Genomic DNA, 11,367 nt, shown 5'->3' with positions numbered 1-11,367 from the left:
AGTCGCACCCTCTGACGAATGTGGAGACCTTTTGACCTGTGAATGTGGATTAAAAATCCTGATCTTGACATCTGTCGACTTCTCGAGGGGTAAATCCAGCCGACATGGAGGAGTGTGCACAGACCATGGCATTTCTACAAAAGCAAAGCGAAGAAGAGATGCAGCGTGACGAGGAAGGGGGACATGATGTGGAAAAAGAAAGAGCTCTGATCACACACGCACACGCACACGCACACACACACACACACACACACACACACACACACACACACACACACACACACACACAAACACAGTGAGTGTGTACTGATGAAGGATACGCTGGAAAAAGCTGCGCAAAACAGAACAGGTGCAAACCATTAACTGTATGGAAAGTCAAATAGCAAGGCTGTGTGTGTGTGTGTGTGTGTGTGTGTGTGTGTGTGTGTGTGTGTGTGTGTGTGTGTGTGTGTGTGTGTGTGTGTGTGAGAAACCATTTAAAGTCCCCACCAACGTATCACCTGAGACTTTCTGTGTCCTCAATTCAGTAAACTCCACCCGCCTGCCCCGCCCAGCGTCTCAAAACAAACACCGTGACCAATTTTAGCTTTAGCCTCTTCTCCTCTTAATATTTTCCATCACGGCAGACTGCAGCATTTCAAGCTTTTATCTCATCGAGATTATTTCACATTTCCAATAGTTCGTTCTTGTTAAAAGTTTTGTTTCTTTTTATCTTGAATATTGTGACTGCAGAGAAGGTCAGCTGTTGCTTCTGAATGTGTCACACAAATTGGTGTCTGATGGGTCTAGCTGTTGAAATATTAACACCAAAACTCCAGCCTTGATTAATATGTTCAAAAATCAAAAACAGAGCAGATTCCTGACCTGTACGGTAAATTCATACAGGTTGTTTTGTTTTCTGTGGCCATTTTAATGATCTCTTGTTTCTGCTTTATTGTCCTCTTCCCCCCCCCCCCCACCATTTGCATTTGCATGAACTGGGGTAGACGCTCCATATTCATGCGCCATCTTGAAATACGTTAGCCGGCAAGGGACATACAGGACATACTGCTCCGCCTTTCGCGTTTTCGCTGTCACACGATCAACTCCCAGGTGCTGCTAATGCTGCTAATGGGAACCGTAGCTTCCCGGAAAAATTATTTAATGTGCTAAATGTGATATGGAAATGCCTTTACCGAATCAACTCTGATGTGGTGAAACTGTAACTAACAGGACTGATCAGCTGTTTAGGCTTGTCACGTTGTCTTCTTTGATATTCCCATAATAAAGTGTCTTCGTCCCGGACAGCATGAAACACGGCCAATAATAGCTGAAATAAATGAACAATTAAAACTTGCCCAATTGAAACAAATTCCTTAAGTCCTCTCTCATTTTTTCTCTCGTACGGGTTAGATGGCTAAGGCGACACGTTCAGTTTCCCGTTCTTCTTTCTCTGTTTGCTGGCGGATTCGACCACGTGTAGCCTTTGGCGCCAACTTCTGACCAAATCACACTGTAGCCGAGTTTATTCGCTCCAAGACTCCAAGACTTGGCCAAAAACAAATTTCAGTCCATCCCCCCCCTTTTCCACAAGGGAGAATGAATGCATGTGCATGAGCACCACAATGGAAATAAGTTTGTAACTTCCTTGTGTTATCCTCTACAGTTCTGATAAATGTACAATGTCACTGTGTTGGCGTTTTGTTATGCATTTATTTCTGTTACTGTCTAATAAATCAATCAAAAAGCAGTGATTGACACGCAGTTAGTTAAAATCCACCGATGATCCAATGGGAAAACTCCCCAGTGTGACCGCAGCGAAACAATGAACTTGTTTCTGAATGTTTATGCTGTACAAACGGTGATGCGATTGCATCTTTTTTCCGTCACAGTGATGGATGACCTTCTCTGTCTGAGTCGTTTCCTGTGCTGTTGGGAACTGGAGTCATTAGGCCCAGCTGATTTTAAAAACCATATCTGTGATTGTGCGTGTAGCAGCAGTCCGACTGGCCGTTTAAGGCGCGGAGAAGGTGAAATAAATCAGGAAGCATCAGCGCAGTGTTTCCTGGCTGCTTAATGGGAGGTAATGGCGCTCTGATTGGAACGATGTGATGTGGGAAAAGTGAAAGAAAGCTGATGACAGAGATCATATCTGCTGGGGGGGGGGGAGAAACAGCCTGCTGTTCTCTCTTTCTTTCTTTTTTCATTTTGTATTTGTCTGCCTTTGTTTCTTTCGCAATTTCCTTCTTCTTTAACAGTTATTTTGTCCCCTCTTCATTTTATTTCATTTCGTCCCATTTTTCTCTCTTTATTTCACTTTTCAATTCGTTCATTTTTCCTCTCACTTAATCCTTCGACTTTGTGTCCTTTGCCTCTATTTTCTCCTCCTTGCTCTCTCCTCTTTCACCTTTAATTTCTTTCAGGTTGTTTGTCTCTTTTTCTTTCGACATCTGTCTTTCTTTGCCCTTGTGTGGGAAACTTTTCTTCTTTCATTCTCTTTCATTAATGTTCTCACTCCATCCCAATCTTTGTCTCCTACTGATTCTGTTCTTTCTTTCTTTCTTACTTTCTTTCTTTCTTTCTTTTTCTTTCTTAGTACCTCCATCTCCTCTCCTCTTTGCATCCTTCCCTCCTTCTCTTTGCTCTCTCCTCTCAAACTTACATTTTTCCAGTTTTCTTTCTCTCTTTCTTCATCTTTTCTTCTATTTCTCTTTCTCTCTTGCTTTCCTTCATTCGCAGTATTTGTTTCCTTCTCCTTTCTCTCTTTTCTCTCCATCTTTCTTTCTCATTCCCCATCTCATCTTCCTATTTTTCCGTTGAGGTGTATTTTCATCCTATTTTATCTGATCATTCTAGAATAAACCTTTATGATCAAGAAACAGTGTCAGCAGATTCCTCTCTACACAGCAACGCACCATCGATACCATATAAACCACACCGTCCTCACTCTCTCATTCCTTCATCTCTTCCTTCTTCCTCCCTCCTGATCTTTTCATTTTCCCTCCTTCTCTTTGCCACCGCCTCTCATACTTTTTCCCATTCTTTCTGTTTAGTATTTGTCTTTCTTTCTTTCTTTCCCTCTTGTTTTCTTCCTTCCTTTCTCTCTTTTTACTTTGGTTTGTCCTGTCTTAGCTTTATTTAATTGTGATTTGATCTCATCTTTCTCTATTGCTTTCGTTCGTTCTCGATCTTTGCGGCTCCCCCTCATTCTTCCTTCCTCGCTTCCTCCTACTCTCGCGGTAGGTTTCCACACAGCGAAATTTCGCTTTGCTCTCATTGAGGTTGAATGGAGACGAAATTCGCCCTGATTGAGCGAGATGAGAGCGAATCGCCGAGGGGAGCGAAATAAAGTTGACGAAAGTTTACCTTTATTCAAATGAGGACCACTCGAGAACCAATCAGGTTCGCGTGTTTGTGTTTGGAGGCGGGAGTTACAAAAAAAGTCTGACAAAGATGGCGGACGTTATCAGCGCTGTAGCATGAACATTTTTATGTGATTAAAATGTTTCTACACGAACATTGGTACTTGTATCAACACAAATTGTAATTTATATGACACACAAACTTAGTCAGGGCACATACACCACTGTATATGTTAGTCAGGCTAATCGCTAGCATGTTCGGACATTGGATTTCATTGTAAAGCCTAGCCAGGCAGCTAGCTAGCTAGGCTACTTGTGCATTTGTTTGATTACATGTTTTGTTGGCGAACATTGACGCTTGTAGCAACACGGATTGTTGTTTATATGTCGCACAAACTTAAACAGGGCAAACACACCACCAAATAGACCACTGTAGATTTAAACACTCAAAATTATTCAGCTAGCCGACAGGTCAACCGCTATATTGTAAGCATAGCAAGGCAGCTAGGCTACATACACATTTTACCGATGGTTTGCTGCTGTGCATTTTTACCGCCCTGTCTTCTGACAGCCTGGGACATTTAAAAAAATTTCGTCCAGCCTCCATCGAAGTCTGTTTGCACTGATACGCTTTCATTTTTGGGCACGTTGCTCTTGTTAACACCATATGATAGAAGACTTTACCGGGACCATAAAGAGAGTGCATACTATGTACCCTTTATATTGTTTATGAGTGAACTATTCCTTTTATGAGGTACTTGGTAAGTCAAAAAAAAAATATTTCCAGTCCAGTCCCTCTGAGGCACAAAGTTGTTACTCTTCTTCTGCTGTAATTACGTATTGCAGTTTAGTAATTTAATGTCCTGTCCCAACAAAGAGAGCGTAATTTGATCTTGGCAACGCAGAAAGGAGTGAAAAGAAAAGACGATGAGAGGAAGGAGGTGAAAAGAAAAGGGAGAACATAAATGATCACCCAAAGTCCTCTTTTATCTTGTGCAACAGGCAGGGTTAGGAAATGAGACGAGTGGTTTTTGTCTGAAAGGGCAAAGCAGAAAAAGGGATTTGTCTCCAAATGCAGCTGTGGCAACAGGCTGTGTGTGTGTGTGTGTGTGTGTGTGTGTGTGTGTGTGTGTGTGTGTGTGTGTGTCTAAATGAGATATTGAAACAGAGACATCCTCGCGTCTGTTCTTGACTGATCAGAGCTGAAAATAGGATTTGTCTTTGAGACAGAAAGGACGGCTGTAAGCCAGTTAAGACCACTGAAGAGCCCATTTCACACCGAGAAAATGGAAGTCAGTGTGAAACGTTTGTTTAAAGGGTTTCGCTTTGACAATTACAGAGATTAAGAGGCACAGATTTTAACACTATACTGTTTCTCCAACACTGTTAGCAGAGCTCTCCAAAAAAAAAGAAAAAATCTTGAGTGGGTGAAATGTGAAAACGATGGTCTCGTGTTGTGTATGTTGCATTTCCCTGCTGTAGATGTTTAAGGTTGTGCTCATGTTAACTCCTTTATATACTGTTGGGTAGTTTCATCTACAGCAATGCATCATATTCTATTTGGTCAACATATGTTTGTAGCGGCGCTGTCCTGTGAGAACCACGTATCTAAACTTTTCATGGTGTCAGAAAAACAGCCCTGTTTTCAGCTTTTAGACGATGCATTTCCCAGCTGATCCAAGAGTTATTTTTTAAAGACTTTATTTAGCTTAAGAAGGAGGAGAATCTTCTCAACGCATAAAGGAACACTTCATCCTTCAGTTTATCACAAACATTCAACATCAACACATCTGGAGATACATGGTTTTCACTGAACAGGGAGGGGACGAAAGTAATTAAAGCTGTCGGACAAATTAAGTAAAAATGTTCCTCCGAGATGTGGTGGAGTACAAAGAATGAAGTAGGATAAAATGGAAATAAGTACAGTACCTTGAATTTATTCTTAAGTAAAGTCAGCCTACTAAATGTACTTACAAGACAAAGACTGGGAAAAAACTAAAAATGTCCTCACTTGCTTTGTATGTAGCTCCAGTTTACACGCACACACACACACATACACACACACACAATATGAAGGATGAGTCCTTAAAGTGATTAATACACAGTTACACTGACACAAATTACACGTCTGACCTTAAATTCATTTTATAAATTTATATTAAAAAAATCTTGGATTGAAATAAGTGTGTGTGTGTGTGTGTGTGTGTGTGTGTGTGTGTGTGTGTGTGAAGGATGGTGTTAAAAGGATTGGAGTAGATCTCATTATTACAGTGGAAGGGTTTAATCATAGTTTCTAGATGGTGTTTTCCACTTGGTTAGCTCTCTGTCTCTTGTCTCACAAATGAGACGTTAGCCGCTAAAAGACACAGCGGCTCTTAATGCACTCCTCTTAACTTCCGATCTGTCTCTCATCCCCAGCTCCTCTACCCCTCCTCCTGTTTCTACTTCCATTCAGTCACACACGTTCTATTTTGTAATCAATTGACTTGTTTCATTGTCTCTCTTTAATCTTTCATTTTCCTTCCCATGAAAGTTTCTTTCCTGTCATCTTTACTTCCCCCCCCTAGCGCTTCTCCTGCTCTTCTTCTTTTTCCTTTTTCCTCTTCTCTCTTTTCTTGTGTGATTTTGTTTGGATCAGTAGGTGCAACCAGCCGGCGTTCCCAGCGAAGGAATTCCCCCCGTTCTTTCCTTCCGTTCCTCCCTCTGTCCATGTCTAATCATTTACACACTTTCCAGGACTCTGGTTGTTAGGTTGGATGAGCGGAGGAGAAAACGGGAGTGAGAGGAGGTGGAATATATGAGCTGTGTTAACTGGCACTTCTTCAAAGAAAGACAAAACACATTCCTCTTTCTTTAAGGGGAAAAAAAATAAAACAATGTATTATTGAATATCAAATGTATAGTTTAATACATAACAATATGTATCACATTTTTAACAAAATATATACATTGTTATCTCCCTTTCTAACCAGAGCAACGTAAACAAAAGGTGGATTTACTGCACTATAATACATATTTCACATGGAAACTGTAGCTCAAACATAATCAAATGTAGTGATTTATTGACAAAAACACAAGGAACCTCACAGTAACATGACAGCCAATCAGCAACAAGGTTGGAAATGTGATTAAAATAAGAATTTAAATGAACTTTTGGGGTATTTAGCTTCGTTCAGCATCGTGTCACTTTAAGCTTTGTGTGTGATTATTAAAGATGCAGTGTGTGTGTGTATGTGTGTGTGTGTGTGTGTGTGTATGTGTGTGTGTCCTAATGACGCCGCTGCTGAATCAGCAAAACAGTGTGCAGAGTGAAGAGGATGAAAGATGGAGAGTCGGAGGGTGACGGAGGGGAGAGAAAGAGGGAGAAAGAAAAAATGCACAGGAGATATAAAGAGAAAGAGAAAAGAAAAAGGATAGTACATCAGAAAAACATTGGAAAAATAGATGAGAGAGAGAGAAAGACAAAAGATTTGAGAAAAATTAAGAAAATAGATTGGAAATGTGATGAGAAGAAAGAGAGGAAAGAAAAGAGAGATTGAGGTTAAATAATTTCCTCCTTTTTAAGTAATTTCGAGGCGTGTTTTTGCTGGAAAAACGGCAGGTTTCATGCCTGAGAGTGTGTTTTGTTGTTGTTGCCTGTCCTGTGTGTGTGTGTGTGTGTGTGTGTGTGTGTGTGTGTGTGTGTGTGTGTGTGTGTGTGTGTGTGTGTGTTGTGTGTGTGTGTGTGTGTGTGTGTGTGTGTGCGTGCATCAGTGTTTGTGCCAGGATCATGCCAGCCTGTGTGTGTGTGTGTGTGTGTGTGTGTGTGTGTGTGTGTGTGTGTGTGTGTATAAACAATAGAGTTGATTAGGCGTTACATGGCAGTGACAGCGTTGAGGGGAGATGATTAATGATTCTCTGTTTAATGTGATTAGTCCATTAATACCTCCTGTGATGGCCCAGACTGGCTAACACTGGGGAAAGGTCAGCATGCACGCACGCACGCACGCACGCACGCACGCACGCACGCACGCACACACACACACACACACACACACACACACACAGGCACAGACGTTACTGTAATGGATCATTACGGAGGTCAAAGAAAGGAGTGCTGCTGTAGTTTCCTGTTTGGGAGTCCGTACTAATTTCAAAAAATTTGATTTTTCCATCAGTTTCATCAGTGTGCTACACAAACATTAAACACATTAAACATGGGTTATGTTGACAATAACAAAAATATAGAATTACACTTGAATTACCCTTTAAGAAGTGTCAACTTTACATTCATGGTCAAATAAAAATTATAAAAATTCTTCTTGTCATGAATCCAAATTCAACCCTTCAACCAAGTCTGCATGGAGGGGGTGGAAGGATGGGTCAAACAAAAAAAAGAACCCAGGAGACCGCTGTTCATGTCCCACAAAAGTCGATGTTGTTGACCTATTTTAACTTGGGTACATAAGTTAACTTACTTAAAAAAACATACTTAACCCTCCTGTTGTCCTTGGGTCAAATTCGACCCATTTTCAAAAAGTTTCTACAGTGCCTTGCGAAAGTATTCGGCCCCCTTGAACTTTTCGACCTTTTGCCACATTTCAGGCCTCAAACATAAAGATATAAAACTGTAATTTTTTGTGAAGAATCAACAACAAGTGGGACACAATCATGAAGTGGAACGAAATTCATTGGATATTTCAAACCTTTTAAACAAATAAAAAACTGAAATATTGGGCGTGCAAAATTATTCAGCCCCCTTAAGTTAATACTTTGTGCGCCACCTTTTGCTGCGATTACAGCTGTAAGTGGCTTGGGGTATGTCTCTAACAGTTTTGCACATCAGAGACTGACATTTTTGCCCATTCCTCCTTGCAAAACAGCTCGAGCTCAGTGAGGTTGGATGGAGAGCGTTTGTGAACAGCAGTTTTCAGTTCTTTCCACAGATTCTCGATTGTTTCAGGTCTGGACTTTGACTTGGCCATTCTAACACCTGGATATGTTTATTTGTGAACCATTCCATTGTAGATTTTGCTTTATGTTTTGGATCATTGTCTTGTTGGAAGACAAATCTCCGTCCCCAGTCTCAGGTCTTTTGCAGACTCCATCAGGTTTTCTTCCAGAATGGTCCTGTATTCGGCTCCATCCATCTTCCCATCAATTTTAACCATCTTCCCTGTCCCTGCTGAAGAAAAGCAGGCCCAAACCATGATGCTGCCACCACCATGTTTGACAGTGGGGATGGTGTGTTCAGGGTGATGAGCTGTGTTGCTTTTACGCCAAACATAACGTTTTGCATTGTTGCCAAAAAGTTCGATTTTGGTTTCATCTGACCACAGCACCTTCTTCCACGTTTGGTGTGTCTCCCAGGTGGCTTTTGGCAAACTTTAAACGCCTTTTTATGGATATCTTTAAGAAATGGCTTTCTTCTTGCCACTCTTCCATAAAGGCCAGATTTGTGCAGTATACGACTGATTGTTGTCCTATGGACAGAGTCTCCCACCTCAGCTGTAGATCTCTGCAGTTCATCCAGAGTGATCATGGGCCTCTTGGCTGCATCTCTGATCAGTCTTCTCATTGTATGAGCTGAAAGTTTAGAGGGACGGCCGGGTCTTCGTAGATTTGTAGTGGTCTGATACTCCTTCCATTTCAATATTATCGCTTGCACAGTGCTCCTTGGGATGTTTAAAGCTTGGGAAATCTTTTTGTATCCAAATCCGGCTTTAAACTTCTCCACAACAGTATCTCGGACCTGCCTGGTGTGTTCCTTGTTCTTCATGATGCTCTCTGCGCTTTATAACGGACCTCTGAGACTATCACAGAGCAGGTGCATTTATAACGGACTTCTTGATTACACACAGCTGGATTCTATTTATCATCATTAGTCATTTAGGTCAACATTGGATCATTCAGAGATCCTCACTGAACTTCTGGAGAGAGTTTGCTGCACTGAAAGTAAAGGGGCTGAATAATTTTGCACGCCCACTTTTTCAGTTTTTTATTTGTTAAAAAAGTTTGAAATAGCCAATGAATTTCGTTCCACTTCATAATTGGGACCCACTTGTTGTTGATTCTTCACAAAAAAATACAGTTTTATATCTTTATGTTTGAGGCCTGAAATGTGGCAAAAGGTCGAAACGTTCAAGGGGGCCGAATACTTTCGCAAGGCACTGTATGTCAGAAAATTGGGTTTCGTGCCGACAGTGTTGTTGTCATTACTTAGAATTCCAAATGGGGGCGACAGAAAGTACGCACTATAGCTTTAAGTAACAAACATGCCTAAATTCACCCAAATCACGATCTTTTCCTAAACATAGCTATGTAGTTTTGTTGCCTAAACCTAACCGTACCCTGCACGTTGAAAAATAACGCCAAAGGGGTCTTGACCAAGCGTCCGTATGTGACAAGTTAGGAGTGAGAATGTGTTGCTGAATTCATTGCACTCACAGTTAAATCATTTCAATTAAACATTTCTGCACGTTATGTTAATTTGTCATGGTTTTGCTAAAATAACCCTCTGTAAAAAGGGTAAATTGTTGTTTATTTACACTTACAGTTATTGCACAGATTAAAAAAACGAGACCAGAATAGCTTTTTCCCCCTGTATTTGTGCTAAGCTAGGCTAAGCTAACGGGCTGCTGGCTGTAGCTTCATATTTAACAAAGAGATATGAGAGTGGTGTAAGTCTTCTCATTTAACTCTCCTCCATTGAGTGATGTGTGTTTGCAAAAATCTCAAACTTTTCTTCAGGAAACAATCATATGTATACTTTTTTTTAATCTATTTTAATCTATTGTTGTTGTTTTTTTTGTGGGACTTTTTCTTACTTGTTGTGTGCATTAGGTTAACTTTCAATCCAGACTGTTGGTTGGACTTTAATGTAAGTATAGAATAAGTGAACTACTCCTTTAACCTCCTTCGGAATGTTTGGGCCGTTGGTTAAGAGAGGTCAAATTCTTCCAGCTTTCAATCAAACCCACGACGTACAAGAGAATACCTCGAAAATAAAATTCTTCTTCTTTCTGGCAGGTTTAAGGAGGAAAACACAGCCACTGTGCCAGTTTTTATCCGTGGAGATCAATCTGTTTACCACCAAAGACACTCAGCCAGAGAGAGAGAGAGAGAGAGAGAAAGAGAGAGAGAGAGAATATCACAGTATCAAACATTTTATTAGCATCAATGCATTTGCAATTCTGTTAATGCATGTTAGTTTGCTTGGTGAGTTTTTTGTGTTTATGCGGTAAAAGGTGTTTTTCTTCGCATAAGTTTTGACTGCTAAACTAATAAACTGTAAAACTGATCAATAGTTAACAATTGCATTGGTGTATGTGTGTGTGTGTGTGTGTGTGTGTGTGTGTGTGTGAGAGAGAGAGAGAGAGAGAGAGAGTGTTAATCTAACCAGTATAGTTAATATGTTGTTCTCATACTCTATTAGCCACTGTTGACAGCTGATGATTGATCTTCTCATCATTTTTCTCTCTAACACCCTGCGGTGACTGTTTGTGTGTCACTCTATGTGTGTGTGTGTGTGTGTGTGTGTGTGTGTGTGTGTGTGTGTGTGTGTTTGTGTGTGTGTGTGTGAAAGAGAGAGAGAGCGAGAGAGAGAAAGGTGTGTTAGCCCCTGTGGTTAGTGTGTTTTATTACACTCCTTGTAAAGGTACGACAGTGCCGCAGTTAGCATTAGCGTTAGCATCATGTAAGTGTTCATAACCCTCGTAAAGACATCCCCAAGGTGTTGGCGTTTTCATACACCATTTACCAACATGTATACATCCAGTGTCTGTTGAGTAAATGTGGGACTTATTTTTTTCCAAATTTGTCTTCCTATGTTTGATGTCATGCATCTACATTATTTAGGCCTTCGTCCAAAAATAAAAACCCACGCTCACATAAAGGTAAAGCCTGACTTCTGACATTGTCGTACAATCGCTGACTTCACTCGCCTACCGAACAGCACATACAGTGATGAGGGTGGTCCTGCTGAGGTGGTAGATCTAGAACATTTTAACCTTGGGTACCAAAACCTCACAATCTTAAAAGTTCCGGT

This window comes from Perca fluviatilis, chromosome 14, assembly GCF_010015445.1.
Source record: "Perca fluviatilis chromosome 14, GENO_Pfluv_1.0, whole genome shotgun sequence".
NCBI classification, from domain to species: domain Eukaryota; kingdom Metazoa; phylum Chordata; class Actinopteri; order Perciformes; family Percidae; genus Perca; species Perca fluviatilis.
Note: the sequence above shows the minus strand (reverse complement) of the source record.